General features: G+C 53.8%; 1 protein-coding gene across 3 annotated transcripts in view; it reads left to right on the forward strand.

The window, feature by feature from the left end:
* The first annotated feature begins 2,584 nt into the window (after nt 1–2,584).
* Nucleotides 2,585–15,044, forward strand: part of CDK18 (cyclin dependent kinase 18) — a 30,523-nt gene continuing 18,063 nt past the window's right edge. For 2 of the 3 annotated variants that reach the window (XM_049858445.1, XM_049858448.1), the window contains exon 1: nt 2,585–2,874. The gene's annotated coding sequence lies outside the window, so the exon portion shown is untranslated. Of the gene's footprint in view, nt 2,875–11,081; nt 11,216–15,044 lie in introns of all 3 variants that reach the window. The other variant, XM_049858446.1, reaches the window with a different exon arrangement.

Below are 15,044 nucleotides of genomic sequence, written 5' to 3' on the forward strand. Positions count from 1 at the left end.
CTCTTTCCTTTAAAATGTTCCGTGTTGCCCGATGTTTTCAGGATAGAGTCCTGGCTCCTTAGCCACAGCATAGAAGGGCCTTCAGAACCTGGCACTGCCTGCCTCTACAGTGTCACCTCCCACCTTACCCCAGACTCTAAGCTCTGGCCTCAGGAGACTGTTGGGCCTGTTCTCTCACCCCTGCGCTTTGCATGTGGAGTCCCCCTGAGGCTCTCCTCAAATCTTGTAACCCTCAACTCAAGTACTAGCAACTCCTCCAGGGCCACCATAGTGCTAACCTCTATTCTGTAGCATCATAATTGTTTACTTAACCTGCCTCTATTAGACCTCAAACTCCTTCAGGGTTGTTGTTGTATTTCATCAAGTCGATTTTGACTCTTAGTGACCCCATGTGACAGAACAGAACTGCCCCCCATAGGGTTTTCTAGGCTCTTTATGGGAGCAGATCACCAGGTCTCTCTCCCATGGAGCTGCTGGGTAGGTTAGAACCAGGACTTTGAATCAGTTGGAAGCAAAACCAGAACAAGCCAAATTTTTAAAATTTGGGTGAACCAGAACGATAACCAGAACGGGAAAAATTACTGGTGGAAGCCCTGCTAGAAAACTAATCTCCCTCTTAGATAACAAGAGCAGTGTGTGCATTGCATAGCAACCAAATTTCTTGCCCTCAGATTTGAGCAGAGTCAGAAACAGTGGTGTCCTGCTCAAAGATGGCGGCAGACTGCATCCCTTTGAAAGTGTGTGGCTCTCCACAGACCTGCCAACAATCCAGTCTCGCCCATCAGGCTCCTGAAAGGGCTTACTATGCCTCTTCCAAGTCTCCCATTCCAAGGCTTTCCTATTCTGGTTATCATTCCAGATGATCAAAATTGTAAAAATTTGAGCCTGTACTGGTTTCGCTTCATCAGTTCAAACTGGTTAGAAGCTCTGATTCGAACCACCAACCTTTCGGGTAACAGCGTTAACTGTTGCACCACCAGGGCTCTTTCCCTTTCCCTCCCTGCTCCTTCCCTGCCTTCACATGGCCTCCCTGCTCTCCATCTTCCTATCACATACATGGGTTATGGATCCTGGAGGCTCTGGACCTATCTACTCTCTGCACCCCTTCCGAACTTGGCAGTTTTATTTTTATAAAGTGCTTGTGCCCAGAAAATCTGTATACTCTGCCAGGGAAAACAGGGGTGGCAAAGAGCAACTACTCACAAATTACTATCATGCATGGACCCAGGGTCTTCCTTCTTTCTCTTCCTCTTCAGATCCGGTAGGAGTCCCTGGGTAGCTACCAGCCAGAAGGTTGTCGGTTTGAATCCACCCACAGGTGCCTCAGAAGAAAGGCCTGGAGATCTACTTCTGAAAGATCGCAGCCATTGAAAACCTTATGGAGCACAGTTCTGCTCTACACATATGGGGTCTCCATGAGTCGGAATGGGCTCCATGTCAACAAGCTTGGTTTTTGTTGTCCAGCTCCTGTGGAGTCTGGATGTGAACTTGCACTGCAGGTTTGCTAGGGCTGATGTCGCAGGGCCAGGGGGCTGGCCTCAAGTCTTTCAGAAAATTGTTCTATTCTCAACCACTCATTCTTCCCAGGGAAAGGCCGCAGGCTCATAGCTGAAGACCAAGGGGGAGCAGTTCCACTGAATCAGCAGACAGGAAAGGCTTCAGGTAGTAGGACATACACACCCTCCTCGGGAGCCCCTCCTTGCCAGGCCCCCAGACTGCAGAGCCCACGCCCTTGGCAGGGCAGTGGACACAGACCCCTGGATTGGGGACCTATTGGAGCTGCAAGTACCACCCCCTCTCCTCCCAGCCTTCAGGATGAAGCAGACAGGGAGGGGCCCAGATGGGGGCACTGCTACCCTTCACCCCACCCCAGTTTTTCTTTGATCTCTGAAGACAGATTGTGTGGGTGGAACAGCCATTGGCTGGGGTCCTAAGCATAGATTAATTCCACTCATTGTGGAATTTTGGGCCAGTGCAAATCTCCTTTCTGGGCCTCAGTTTTCCCGTCTGTAAAATGGAAACTGGACTAGCTTCTGTAAGGCTTCTTGGAAGATTCTCAGTTTGCCCGTGGGTTTAATTTCAAAGGACAAACTGAATTGCCTTCAGGGTAGGAAGTGAGAGTAATGCTGGCAGAGGGCTTCACTCAGGCCCTGGGGACATGGAGCCAACAGGGGTGGGAATTTAGTCCCTAAAGGTAAGTGACAAGCCCCACTGCACAGGATAGAGGGAGAGTCCCAGGGCTGTTGTCAAGAATTCTGAAGGCAAAAATGACCAACAGGACCTGTCTACACGTTCATTGCTTCGGTATCCAACCAGGCTCAGCCTCAGAAGGCGGGCGAGCTGCGTTTAGAGACAGACACTCTCAGCAAATCACCCCTGGCCCCAGTCCTGGGGCGACTCAGCCCGGACAGCCCGAGGGCTGCGGAGGCCAGGCCTAGGAACGAAACAGGAAGAGGCACTTGGACCCTGGTTCCCACAGTGGGAGAAGGGGGTGGGCACCCGGGCACAGGGAGCCCTGAGGATTGGCAGCCGCAGTGGGCAAGGCGGGAGGGACAGGGGAGGAGTCAGCTGGTACGTGTGAAAAACTCTGGCAGGGGCCGAGCTTTTCCCTTCTTCCTCCTCCTCCTCCTCCTCCTCCCTCCTCTTCCCCATCTTCCTCCACCTCCTCCCTTCCCCTCCCCTTCTGCCTCCTCCTCCTCCTCCTCCAGCTCAGGTTGCAGCTTCTCTGGGGAGCCGCTCACCTTTCCGGAGCCGGGGAAGCAGCCCCGAGCTCGGGCGGGGACCCCAGCAGGGCGCAGGGCACAGGGCACGGCGCCCAGCCCCGCGGCACCCCGGCCATCGCAGGCGGGAGCCGCGGCCCCCAGGACAAGCGCGGTGAGTCCCGCGGGCGACGCGGTGTGTCCGGCTGGCTGGGCGGGCGGCGCTCCGGGAAAGAGGGGGCTCGGAGGAGGAGGAGGAGGGGGCACCGCGGCGCCGAGTAAACGGAGCAAAGGTAAGCCGGGCGGCTCTTAAAGGTGCGGGTCTGCTTTCGCCCCGGGGCAAGAGGTTGGAAGGAAATACCGGAGCGACGTGGGGCGATCGTGCGTGTCTGCGCGTTGGGGGTCTGTGACGGCCTGTAAAGGCCCTTCCCAAGTTCCAGGTGCTTAGGAGGGAGGGCGCTTTTTTCTCAGATCTCCCCCTCCCCCCAGGGAGTCTCCATCTGGGATCCACCTTGGCCCCTGGGCGGCCGCCTGAACCCTGCAAAGCAAAGTTTTCCACCAGCCCACGAACCAAGCGCTTTCTAAGCGTCCTGCCTTCTGGGAAGGGCTAGGGTCAGGATCCCCGGTTAGGAGAGAACTCGAGAATGTGGGGCCAGATCACCACCTTGAAGGGTTTTCTGGGCTCTCGTGAACTTTCCAGAGCTGCAGGCTGGGGGGGCGGGGGGGGGGGGTGGCCAGAGCCCTGGGGCGGACCTGCAAGGGCACGCGAAGCCCTGCTAGTGCCAGACCTGGGTGTGTACGTTGGGGGAGGAGGGGGAAGACGACTCTCTGGGGATTGCTGCCTCCTCTCTGCCCACCCGGGAAGACGAAAGGGGCAGGAGCCCACCACCTTTGGCACCACCAGGCAAAGGGTTAATGCAGTGATGGGAAAAGAGGGTAGGCGGCCAGTGGGGCTTGAGGATTCTGCTCTTGCCTATGTGGGGGAGATGGTTGGAATCTGAAACCGGCCATGGACTGGAGGCGCTGTTGTCTCCCAGGCTGGGGGTGCTGGGGTCCCTGGAGCTGTCTGCAGGCCTTGTGGTGGGAGTCAGGTTGTTGAGACAGTGACTAAGTTTCAGTGCTGGGGGGGTCAACACCCTCGTAGGCACCGGTGGCCTCATTAAGCCCCTCCTGGCAGTAGGGGTGGGAGAGTTGGGACTATGAGGAGTGGGGGGTCAGTTCCCCAGATCCTCCGCCACTGGGAGACTGCCTCTATCTTTCCCTCTTCCCCACCCCAAGCCCAGACCTCATGGTTCCCCAACTTCGGCCTGGGCCCTGTGACTCACTAACACCACCAGCTTGCCCCTCCTGTGTCAGCGCCCTGTGAGATTTGGCATGTCTGTGTGGTGTTCTCCACTGGACCTGGGCACACGGGACGATCCTGGATACTGGCTCTCGGGCGCGGAACCCTCAAGGATGTCCCAGCATCTGGCTGGCGGGCACCGTCCTTAGAGATCCCCGGCCTTTAGCCTGGCTTTGGGATGGGGCTGGGAAAACGTTGCATAGGGTAAGGGAAGGGTAAGTGGAGGCTGAGGATGAGCCAGCCTTAGGTAACAGTGGCTCCAGGGTTTAGAGGGATTTGGGTCTGCACACCTGAAGGCACTCTGGAGAGAGGGTCACTTTGCTACAGCAAAATTCCTGTCTTGGGTTACTCCCGCCCGTTCCTGTGCAGTGGATGGGCCTGTGGGCTTGCACCCTACCACCCCCACCTCTGCAGCCTGGGGTGTCAGGACCTCACTGACCTTTAGGTTCCAAGGACTCTCCCTGCCAGCTGCCCACGCCCTGCCAATAGAATGGAGCCTTTATTCTTCCCAAACTTATTGGGGTTTCCAGAAGGCAGAGTAGACTTCAGTAAGTTCATCCACTCTCTGAATGCCCTAGGGGCTGCCATTTATTGGATATCTACTATGTGCCAAGCACTGTGTAACTGTCAGAACCGCCTTAGGAGGTAGGCATTATATCCCCCTTTTACAGGCAAGGAGACTGAGACTCCGAGAGAACAAATTTCCCAAGGTCACACAGAGGTGGGGCCCAGCCCTTCTCTATCGGACCCCAGCTCCTGATCCTCCCTCCAGCAGTGGGAGGCCCCAGCCCACGACGGAGTTCTCTGGTTCTGCACCAGTCCCCAGGAGAATGGCAGGTGGGGGTGGTACTCTGAGCCGTGAAGCTGCCATATGTCTCGTGCCAGGCAGAGCCTGGCTTCTCCATGGGCCACAGGAGAGGGCACCAGATTTGAGAAACAAGTAGGCTCCAGGGCTGAGATCTCATGGGATCGGGATGCCTGCCTGGAAGCCTTCCCCCTCGGACCTAGAGGAGACTCAGCTACCTTCAAGGCTGCATGTCTTCCCTCTACAGACCCGGACGCCACCCTTCTGCCTGTGTGGGCTTTCCTGTGTCCCAGGAACAGGTCCTCTACTGTGCCAGCTCCTACCCCAACAGGGCTGTCCTTTCTGGGGTTACTCTGTTTGAGACTTTTGTCAGCATATGCTAGCTATGTGACCCCTTTCTCCCAGCAAACTCCCGATCACCTCCCAGCCTTAATTTCCTTGTCTGAAATGGGGATCATACTAGGGAGGGTTGTTATATGAATTCAATGAAATAATGTACAGTTCTTGGCACGTTAAAAAAAAGTTGTCATAGAGTCAGTTTTGACTCATGGCAACTCCATGTGTGTCAGAGTAGAACTGTGATCCACAGGGTTTTCAATGGCTTATTTTTTGAAAGTAGATCTCCAGGCCTTTCTTCCTACATGCTTCTGGATGAACTCGAACTACCAACCTTTCAATAGCAGCCAAGCATGTTATTTGTTTGCGCCATCCAGGTACTCCCGCCTGGCGCATAGCAGATGCCAAACACTGGTAGCTGTAGTGGTGGTTGTTGTTTAGAAAGGATTTTTGAGTGATTGCATAGTGCCGAGCTCCAGGAGAGAAACTGAGGCAGGCTTTCCTTTCACTCTAGGGTGGGTCCTTAGGCAATATCTTGCCTACTCTCCAAGGCAGGGAGGACAGAGAGAAGGGGGAAAATGCAGTCTGCCAGGAGGGCACCAGGAGTCTGTGCAGTGCTGGCCTCTGGCCTCTAGTTTCCAGGGTGTGAGTGAGGTAGGCAGTGGGTGGGGGGGTGGGGGTTGCGGGGGGCAGCGATCAGCAGCTCCTGCCCTGAGGGGCCTCAGTCAGGCTTCCTTCTCCCTTGGGCAGGGCCTCCTTCCCTGGAGTAAGAGGACTCTCCCCAGTACTTCAGTACTTCGTTAATTGCAGTCCTCGTTCTGCTCTGTTGTCCGTGAGGGAGTGGCTGGCCTGGTTCCAGACCCACCTGATTAGTTAGCTTCACCCCTTTTGGAACGAGTCACGTTTCTCTTCCCTGGTGCTGTGTCCCACCATGACTCCGTCTCTCTCTGCCCTGGACCCTTCGCCTTCGCCCTCCATTCCTTAGCTGCTGAGTGGGCACTTTCTCATCTCCATGGGGTGGGAACAAACCAAGGTTGTCTTGTCCTGTCCCTTCCAGCTGCATGCATGTGAGCGCGCACACACACACACACACACACACACACACACAACCCAACTCTAAGGCCAGGCCCGCAGCAGCTCAGGCAGAGGGCCTGGGACGCCGGGATCACTACCTAGTGGTTGGCTGGGCCTGGCAGGAGCTGGCCAAGGGCACGGCACCAGGTAGAGAGGGAAGAGGGTAAGCTGCAGGCTCAACTCAGCCGACCTCCTGCCCGAAGGAGGGCCCACCTGCTCCTGCAGTGTCTTTGCTTCTGTCTGTGAGTAGGAAGAATAGGGCAGCAAGTGTGAGTTTGGCTCTGAACAGAAAGGGGTCTTGAAGCACCTTGTCAGGATGAGCGACTCTGGTGAGATAGGTGAAGACACCTGCCTGGGAGATGTTAGCTAGAACTTTTGGTGGGACCGTGGTGAGACCGTCTTTCCTGGAACTCTTGGTAATGGCTGCCACTCTGTGCCTCCCCTCTGACATTAAACGAAGCCTTCCCTGGAAGTGGAGGAGCCGGGGCAGACAAGATGACCCAGTGGTGGCTGGCTGACGCACTCATCCATTGTTTGTAGGTTCGCTGTGAGCCTGCTGTCCACATAGGTGGAGGCAGTTTATGGACTTGGGGTCACTTCAAACCCTGCCTCTGCCACTCAGTAACTGGGTACCTTAGCTTAGGTAATTTGTTCACCCAAGCTTCAGGTCCGTCATTTATAAAACGGGGAGAATAATAGTATTACCTCACGTGGTTGTGAAGATTCAAGTGAGAATGTGTTCATGGTCCACTTAGATTCTTGTCTTACCTACTGTCATTATCCCAGGAGCCCTGATGGCGCAGTGGGTCAGCACTCAGCTGCTAACCGAAAAGTTGTCTCTTCCAACCCACCAACCACTGCGCAGGAGAACAGGACTGGCGATTTGCTTCCCTAAAGATCAACAGCCTAGGAAGCCGTATGACGCAGTTCTACTCTGTCCCATAGGGTTACTGTGAATCAGAATCGACTTGACAGCACACAACAACAACAACAATGTCACAGAGTCCCTGGGTGATGCAGGTGATTATGGTTAATGTACTTGGCTGCTAACTGAAAGGCTGGAGGTTCAAGTCCACTCAGAGGTGCCTCAGAAGAAAGGCCTGGCAATCTACTTCCCAAAAATCAGCCTTTGAAAACCCTATGGAGCACAGTTTACTCTGACACACATCAGGCTGCCATGAGTCGCAGTCAACTCAGCCCAGCTGGCTCATGTCATTATTGATGAGTGGTGGCATATGGGGTTAGTTGCTACATCTGGCCGTCCTCGGTGCCCTGGCCTCTGCTCAGTATTTTTTTTAAGTCAGAGTCTCTGTAGAAACCAGGGCTTAGGCCCCACATCAAGAAGGAAATTTTGCTCTGAAAACATTTCTGCTGTCTCTCCATCGGAGCCCTCTCTCTATCTTTTCGTGATTGTGGGAATTTCCAATGAAACTCCAGAATGATTTCTGTCCTCGTACCTTGCTTCCCCAAAGAAGTCTGTTCTTTCCTGCCTGGGGGGGAGGAGGGATCCCCTCAGGCACTAGGCTTCTCTCCTCTGGCCCCCAGCCACCCAGCAAAGGCGACTAGGCCCAGGAGGGGACACGCTGTCCTTCCCCATGTCCTGGCAGCAGGTCTGCAGTAGGTCTTGTCCTGGAGGGCATCATTCCTGATGTAAGCTCCAAGCTGTCCTAGCAGGACACAGGATGAGGCCAGGAGACAGGTCCCAGAGCCCCTCCGTGCCCCTGGCACAGAGCCCAGCTGACAGCATCCCCGGCCGCCATGGCTGGGCTGGGCACCGCGTTCTGTGCTGATGCCAGCCATGACATGGCTCCCTCCCTGTGGAAGGCAGCTCTTGAGTGGGCTGCTGACCTCCTGGAGGTGGAGCCCAGTGGAGGGGACATCGTCTCTGAGCAAGGCCGGCAGTCCCCCAGCCTTGGGGTGGTGGGGGGAGAAAAGGCATTGCCCTCAAAGTCACAGCCCTCAGTTCTTGTCTCAGCTCCACCCTGTCAACCTGGGTGGCCTTGGCAGGTCACCCCTCTTTCGGAGGCTTACCTTCTTCACCTGAAAAACGAGGGCTCAGACCAGAGGATTTCTAAAGCTAGGTCCAAGGCTGCCAGCTTATGGTTCCAACTGTTGCCAACTCTGCTCCCAAGGGGAGCTGTGCTCTGAGACCCCAGGAGGGGCTCCCCCCGCTAAGGCCCAGGGATCCAGGCCCTGCCGTGGCTCAGGTGGGCAAGGGGACCCTTGAAGGCCTCACCCCTGCCAGATAGGGGAGGAAGTAGATGCTGTGGATTCAAACCCCCACATGGGCCTTGGATGCTGGAAGGCCCACAGGGGTTAGAAAACCACAGTCCACAGCCAAATCCAGCCTGCCACCTGTTTCTGTACCGTGAGCTGAGAATGGTTTTTACATCTTTAAATGGTTAGGAAAAAAAAACCAAAAGAAGAAAATAATATTTCATGACACTTGAAAATTACATGAAATTCAAACTTTAGTGTCCATTCTAAAAATGTCAGCAATAAAATCATCATCCTCCACATTGCGGGGTGGGGTGGGGTGAGGGGGCTGGCTTCCTTCACTGTCCACCTCTCTCTGTGATATGTCCTGAACCACAGTTTTCATTAATCCATTCTTCCATTAATACATGCAGCCAGTCAATTATTAATGCGACAACGAATATTTTTGGAGCATCTACCATGAAAAAGACAATTTAGACACAGCCACGCTCATTCCTTTGCATATTGTCTATGGCTGCTTTCCTTACAAGGGTAGAGCTGTGTAGTTGTGACAGAGACCGTATGGCCCGCAAAGCCTGAAATATTTACTATCTGGCTATTTACAGAAAAAATGTTCAGAGCCCTGCTCAAAATAATCATAGTTCTCCCTAGCCCTTGCACTAAACAATTCTAGAATATCAATCTAAAAATACTTCCTTTTCACTTAAAAAGAAGTGTTACTGTTTTCTTTTTATATAAGCAATAAATGTTCATTATGAAAACTTAGAACACGCAGATAAACAAAAGGAAGGCATTAAAACTGCGCGTAATTCTAGTACCCAGAGATAACTGCCATTAGCACGTTGAATCATGTCTTTCTGGATCATACATGGTTTGTATTTATATGTGTATGTATATGATGGAAACCCAGGTGGTGTAGTGGTTGAGTGCTACAGCTGCTAACAAAAGGTCAGAGGTTCAGATCCACCAGGCGCTCCTTGGAAGCTCTATGGGACAGTTCTACTCTGTCCTGTAGGGTCACTATGAGTTGGAATCAACTCAACAGCAACGGGTTATGTATATGACATGTTGTGCTTGGCTATCTATCAACTTAAACGTTGGCGGTTCAAACCCACCCAGCAGTGCTGCAAAAGAAAGGCCTGGCAATCTTCTTTGGAATTATCACAGCCAAGAAAACCCTATGGAGCAGTTCTACTCTGTAACGCATGTGGTCTTCATGAATCAGAATCAACTTGACAGCAATGGGTTTGGTTTGGTTTTCCCCAAATTTCCCAATATGTTGATGTTAGTTGCAAGCCAATTTCAACTCATGATGACCCCATGTGTTACAAAGTAGAAGTGATCAATAGTGTTTTCTTGGCTGTAATCTTAGTGGAAGCTGATTGCCAGGCCTTTCTTTTGCAGTACTACTGGGTGGGTTGGACACATATGCCCTTTTACAGGTTGTACGCATCTACCCTTTTCACTTAAAAATAAATCTGGGTCAAGGACTGCCCTGGAGATAGCCAGTGGGGTTGATTGTAGTATCTCAGACTCTGGGGGTCATGCAGACAGAGGGCTCAGCAGGCTGTTGGACCCATGTGTCTGAAGCTCAGGGGCTTGGTGGGGCCAGAGCTATAGATTGGGGAGTCATCAGCATGTGAGTGGTGGTTTCCACCTCAGGCGAGGATGAGGTCACCCAGGAAGAGTGTGTTGAGGGGAAAGAATAAAAGAGGAACCCTGTGGAGTGCCATCATCCAAGGGGCAGGCTGAGGAAGTGAGCCCATAGATGCTGGGGGATAAAGAAGTAGGAGGAAAACGGGGAGCTGGGTTGTCATGGAGGCCGAGGGCATGGGGATATGAAGCATAGAGTGGAGGACAGTGCCCAGTACAGGGCAGGTGTCTGTGAAACGAGTGAGTGACCAAGTACACTGGTGCCTCCCCTCAAGGGGCCCGAGCTCCAGTGAGGTGGGTGGTACTGACACCGTGGGTGTTTAGGGAACAGCTGCAGAACTGGGGGATGTTCAGGGGCTTGCCCAGGAGGCCTAGGAGGCAGAGAGGGCTGAGCACCTGGAGAAGAGGCAGGAGGAGGCTGGGCCCAGCCTGGTGGGATGGGCTCATGCTGAGTGTGAGGAGGTTAGCTGGCCCGAAGGGAGGGAGAGGAGGGAAATCCAGATGACCAGAGCCTGGAGCAAGTTGGAGGAGCCTGACGGAGTTGTTGTTGGGGTGACAGGAAGCTGTGTCTTTTAGGCTGATTGGAAAGGGGAATGGTTGGCAAAGAGTGGCCAGGAGTTCCCGTCGGAATGTGGACCTGGGGCAGCGTGGGCCAAGCTGGTTGTGGAGGGGAACAGGAGAGGAGTATAAATAGGAATAAGATCTAGAGATGCTGGGAAACTGTCCCCTGCTCCACTTCCCACTCATGAGACGAGAGGTCCCCAGGGACGCCAAGGGCTGAAAGGCCCCTCCAGTTCCGTTGTTAAAGTTGGGCATGGAGAAAAAACCAAAGGGATGTTAGTAAAGATCCCATGACATGCCACCAAGAAGACTGGGCATCTTACATCAAGAGGAGGGAAGGTTAAAGGGTGAGTGAACTTGGTTTTCCTTATTCCTTCTCCTGTTTGTTGTGTAGGGATTGGTGGGCATCACCATCTGCCCTAAAGCAAATGCAGAAGAAACAGATGTAAGCCGTTTCCTTTGGGATTTATGTAAGACTTAAGAAAAGGCTTCCAGACTTTGGAATTTGGAAAACACTGAGCTGAGCAGGTGAGGGGCCTTTCCTGAAGGTCTATAATGGGTGCTGCTGAAAGGCTCAGGAAAGGGTTTCCTGTGCCTGCGAGGGTTAGGGGAGCCGTGTCTCAAAGCAGGAGGGTGTATGAGATGGGGCCTTGCCTACAGTGGCCCCTTGCTTCGACCTCATGGGCACCTTGTCCCAACTTATCACTCAGAAACCCAGAGCCTCCCCAAAGACTGCAGACTAGTCTGGGTCCCCCAAAAGGATCAAAAGAAAACACTAGAAGATGATATATGTGCCTCTGTTCCTGGAGCCTCAGGAATCCAAACAGACATCAGCAGTACTAATGTGAACCCTGGACCAGGGGGGCTAGGATAGGGCTTGTGAGGGGGACAGGAGGGCCATCTGTAGGCATCAAGGCCAGGGTCTGAGCCTTGACCCCTACGGTGAGGATCTGGGATCTGCCCCTGAGTGATGGGAGCCTGTGAGGGGGGGTGCCAGGGCCTACCCAGCCTCTTCCTCCAGGCCTCTGAGACTTCAACTCGATGCTTGTTTGGTTTGAAACTCTCATGAGGAGTTTCCCACCCTGACTCCATCCCTCACTGGTGTGGCAGCAGCCAGCCCAGGGACCTCCACGGATCTCACCTGGGGTGTTGCTGCTGGGCTGGAAGCTGCCTCCTCTGCCCCAACCCACCATCCCCCCACTGCCATCTGGGACCAAGAGCTGGGCTGGAAGAGGAGGCTAGGTGTCCAGCTGAGGCCTCTCCCACACCCCAGAACCTTGAGTCCAATGAACAAACACTGTCCCCTGGAGTCCTCCAGCCTCTGAAGAGCTCCTGGAAGCAGGAGTTCACAGCTCTCATGGATTCACTCGCTGATCATTTGAGGGTTCTCTCTGTGCCAGGCCCTGTGGCAGGCGCTGAGGGTGTAATGATGAATCAGACCTAATCCTTCCCTTGAAACGCTTACGGGCAAACAAGGGAACTAGACAAACAGTGACAGCATGCGGAGCCATGTGCTCTGCTTGGGAAGCCTGGAATGCTGTGGTGGCACAGAGGAGGGACCCTCAAATACCTGACTGGGGACACAGAGTTGCAGCTCCAGGAGACGTGAGAGGCATCGTGGAAGGCGTCTCGGGCGAGGTAACACCTGCCTTGAGCCTTGCTCATGAGTAACAGTTTGCTGGCATCTTCTAGTCCCTAGCCCTCTTGCTTTCCTTGCACACCGAGCCTTCTCCTCCAGGCCCGCTGAGACCCAGGAGAACTGAGAGGAAAGATGTCCTGGTGAGTCCAGGGCTCAGAAGAGGGCAGGGGCCAAGCCAGTCCCAACTGCACTCGAGTCCTAATTCACCTGTTGCTGTTGAATCGATTTTGACTCATGGTGACCCCACGTGTGTCAGAGTAGAACTGTGCTCCGTAGGGTTGTCAGGGGCTGATTTTTCGGAATAGATTGCCAAGTCTTTCTTCTGAGGCATCTCCGGGTGGACTTCAACCTCCAAACTTTCAGTTAGCAGCCAAGTAGTTAGCCATTTGTACCACCTGAAAAAATTCAAGCCCATTGCTGTTGAGTTGATTCTGACTCATGGCCACCCCACGTGTTACAGAATAGAACTGCTCCATAGAGTTTTCTTGGCTGTAATCTTTACAGAAACAGATCACCAGGCCTTTCTTCCACAGTGCTGCTCAGTGCCATTCGAACTGCCAGCTTAGGTTAGTAGTCAAGTACAAACCATTTGCATCACCCAGAGACCCTGGCACCAGCCAGGGACTCAAAGCCCTAACTGAAAAACAAAACAAAACAGTTGCCATCAAGTTGATTCCCACTCCTGGCAGCTCCTTGTGTGCGGAGTAGAACTGTACTCTGCAGGGTTTTCAAGGCTGTGATCTTGTGGAGGCATATTGCCAGGCCTTTCTTTTGAGGCACCTCTGGACAGACTCTAACCTCCAATCTTTCATTAGTAGCTGAGCATGTTAACCGTTTGCATCACCCAGGGACTGTATGGCCTAATTAGGGGAAGAGAAATCTAGAAACAGGTCCCTGGCCTGCCTGAAAGTGAAAAGAAGGGAACTGACATTTATTGCACACAGACAGCATGCCCTTGGGATTTAAAAGTGACTAAGATACAGTCTCTGACCTCGTGAGGTCTCATGTTCATACGTCTGTAGAGGAAAGAGGCGTCAACAAGTAATTATGTCACGGGGCGAGATGGTCTAACTCAGCCATTTGTTCCTCATTCCCGTGGACATTCACTGAGCACCCGGTAGGCTGCTTCATTATGTCAGGTGCTAGGGTAACAAAATTAAGACAGTTCTTGTGCTGAGGGAGAGCACAGTCTACTCACAAGTGGGCACAGCTGCCATGGAGCAACAGGGAGGAGTCACCGACTTCTACCTGGAGGAAGGAGGTGTGGTCATGCACGGCTCCCCGGCGGCAGCGATACCTGACTTTTGAAGTGGTTTGGCCAAGAGGACAGTGAGGAGAGGCATCCCGGGCCAAGTGAACAGTGTGTGGAAAGCCATGCTGGGATTGCCAAGTACGTTCAGTAAAACTGGACCCTCCGTGGACGGGGGAAACTCAAGAAGGAGACACGGACCAAAACACAAGGGGCCTAGTCTGCTGGGAGTGGAGTTTGGACTTTTTCCTGAGGGCAGTTTTAGCGTTGACAGGTTTTAAACAGGGGAGTGACCCCATCAGAAAGTAAAATAGAAAGTAAAGCCTAGCAGCCTGGTGGCAACTGAACTGGAGATGAGGCATTACGCCCATTTAGCAGACAAGCAAGCTGAGGCATGAGGTGTCTTCCCAGATCACAGTACTAACAAATGGCTGAACTGGGATTTCTCCCCTGACACCAAACTGCAGAAACTTTTAGAGAGCAGGCTGGGCAGCACGTGGCCCTGACTGTTGGACACTGCCAGTCAGGGCGGGGCACCACAGGGCCAAGTGATCCATTTGCCATGAGCAAGAGCCAGTTGGAGCCCCAGACGCTTCACCCCCTCCCAGGCATCCTGCGGGTTGGACCAGCTTGCTCCTGGAAGGCCTTCCCTACATTCCAAACAGAAGCGGTTGGAATCTTCTCTGAGTTCCAGCACTATGTCCAGTGCATCTGTTCACTGGGAAGTCTGTCGTGTCCTCAGGTTCTGGCTGCCCTGAAGGCTCCAGGCTGGCCACCTCTCATCCAGGCCGTGGTGGGGCCAAGGAGAGGCCGGGGATGAGGGCCCTGGGCTTCTGCTGCGGTGCGGCCGGAGGGTTGAAGCAGGCGGCCATGGAGCAACTGGTTTCTCCTGAGGTTTGTCTGAAGCTCAGGACACTAAAGCCTCGGGCTGCCCAGGGCAAGGTCAGTTAGAGGATGAAGGAAGAGATTGTATCACAGGCTCCCTGCAGACACAGCTCTCCCTGGGAGGGGAGTGTCTCTGAAGTCTGTGATCGTGGCATAGGCAAACTTGGTCAGCCATGGTCTCTAGTTCCTTTGAAACTCCCCCAAAGGCCCAAAGTAGCGGAGTGACCGAGGAGGGGGCAGGAAGTAGGAGGCAGAGGGTGTCATAGGATCCTGGCTGGTGGCCAGCCTTCGAGACTGGGCTCAGACCCTCCTGGCTTCAGAAAGTGGACAGTTGGAAGTGATATCCTTCAACTCCTGCCCCTGGGCCCATCAGGACAGAGATGTAAAACAAGAGGAAACAAAACACAAAGAGGGACTCGGGGAAGCATCTAACATGTGCCTGGAACACAGTAGGTGCCTGACGCGTGTTTGTGAGGAGACAGGTGTGCCTGCCGGATGCCAGGCCAGCACTAGGTGTAGAGTCAGAGACCCCCAGGAGGAAGGCAGCAGGTGGAGCCATCGTGCCCTGGGCTCGGAGGCTCTGA

This window comes from Elephas maximus, chromosome 18, assembly GCF_024166365.1.
Source record: "Elephas maximus indicus isolate mEleMax1 chromosome 18, mEleMax1 primary haplotype, whole genome shotgun sequence".
NCBI lineage: Eukaryota > Metazoa > Chordata > Mammalia > Proboscidea > Elephantidae > Elephas > Elephas maximus.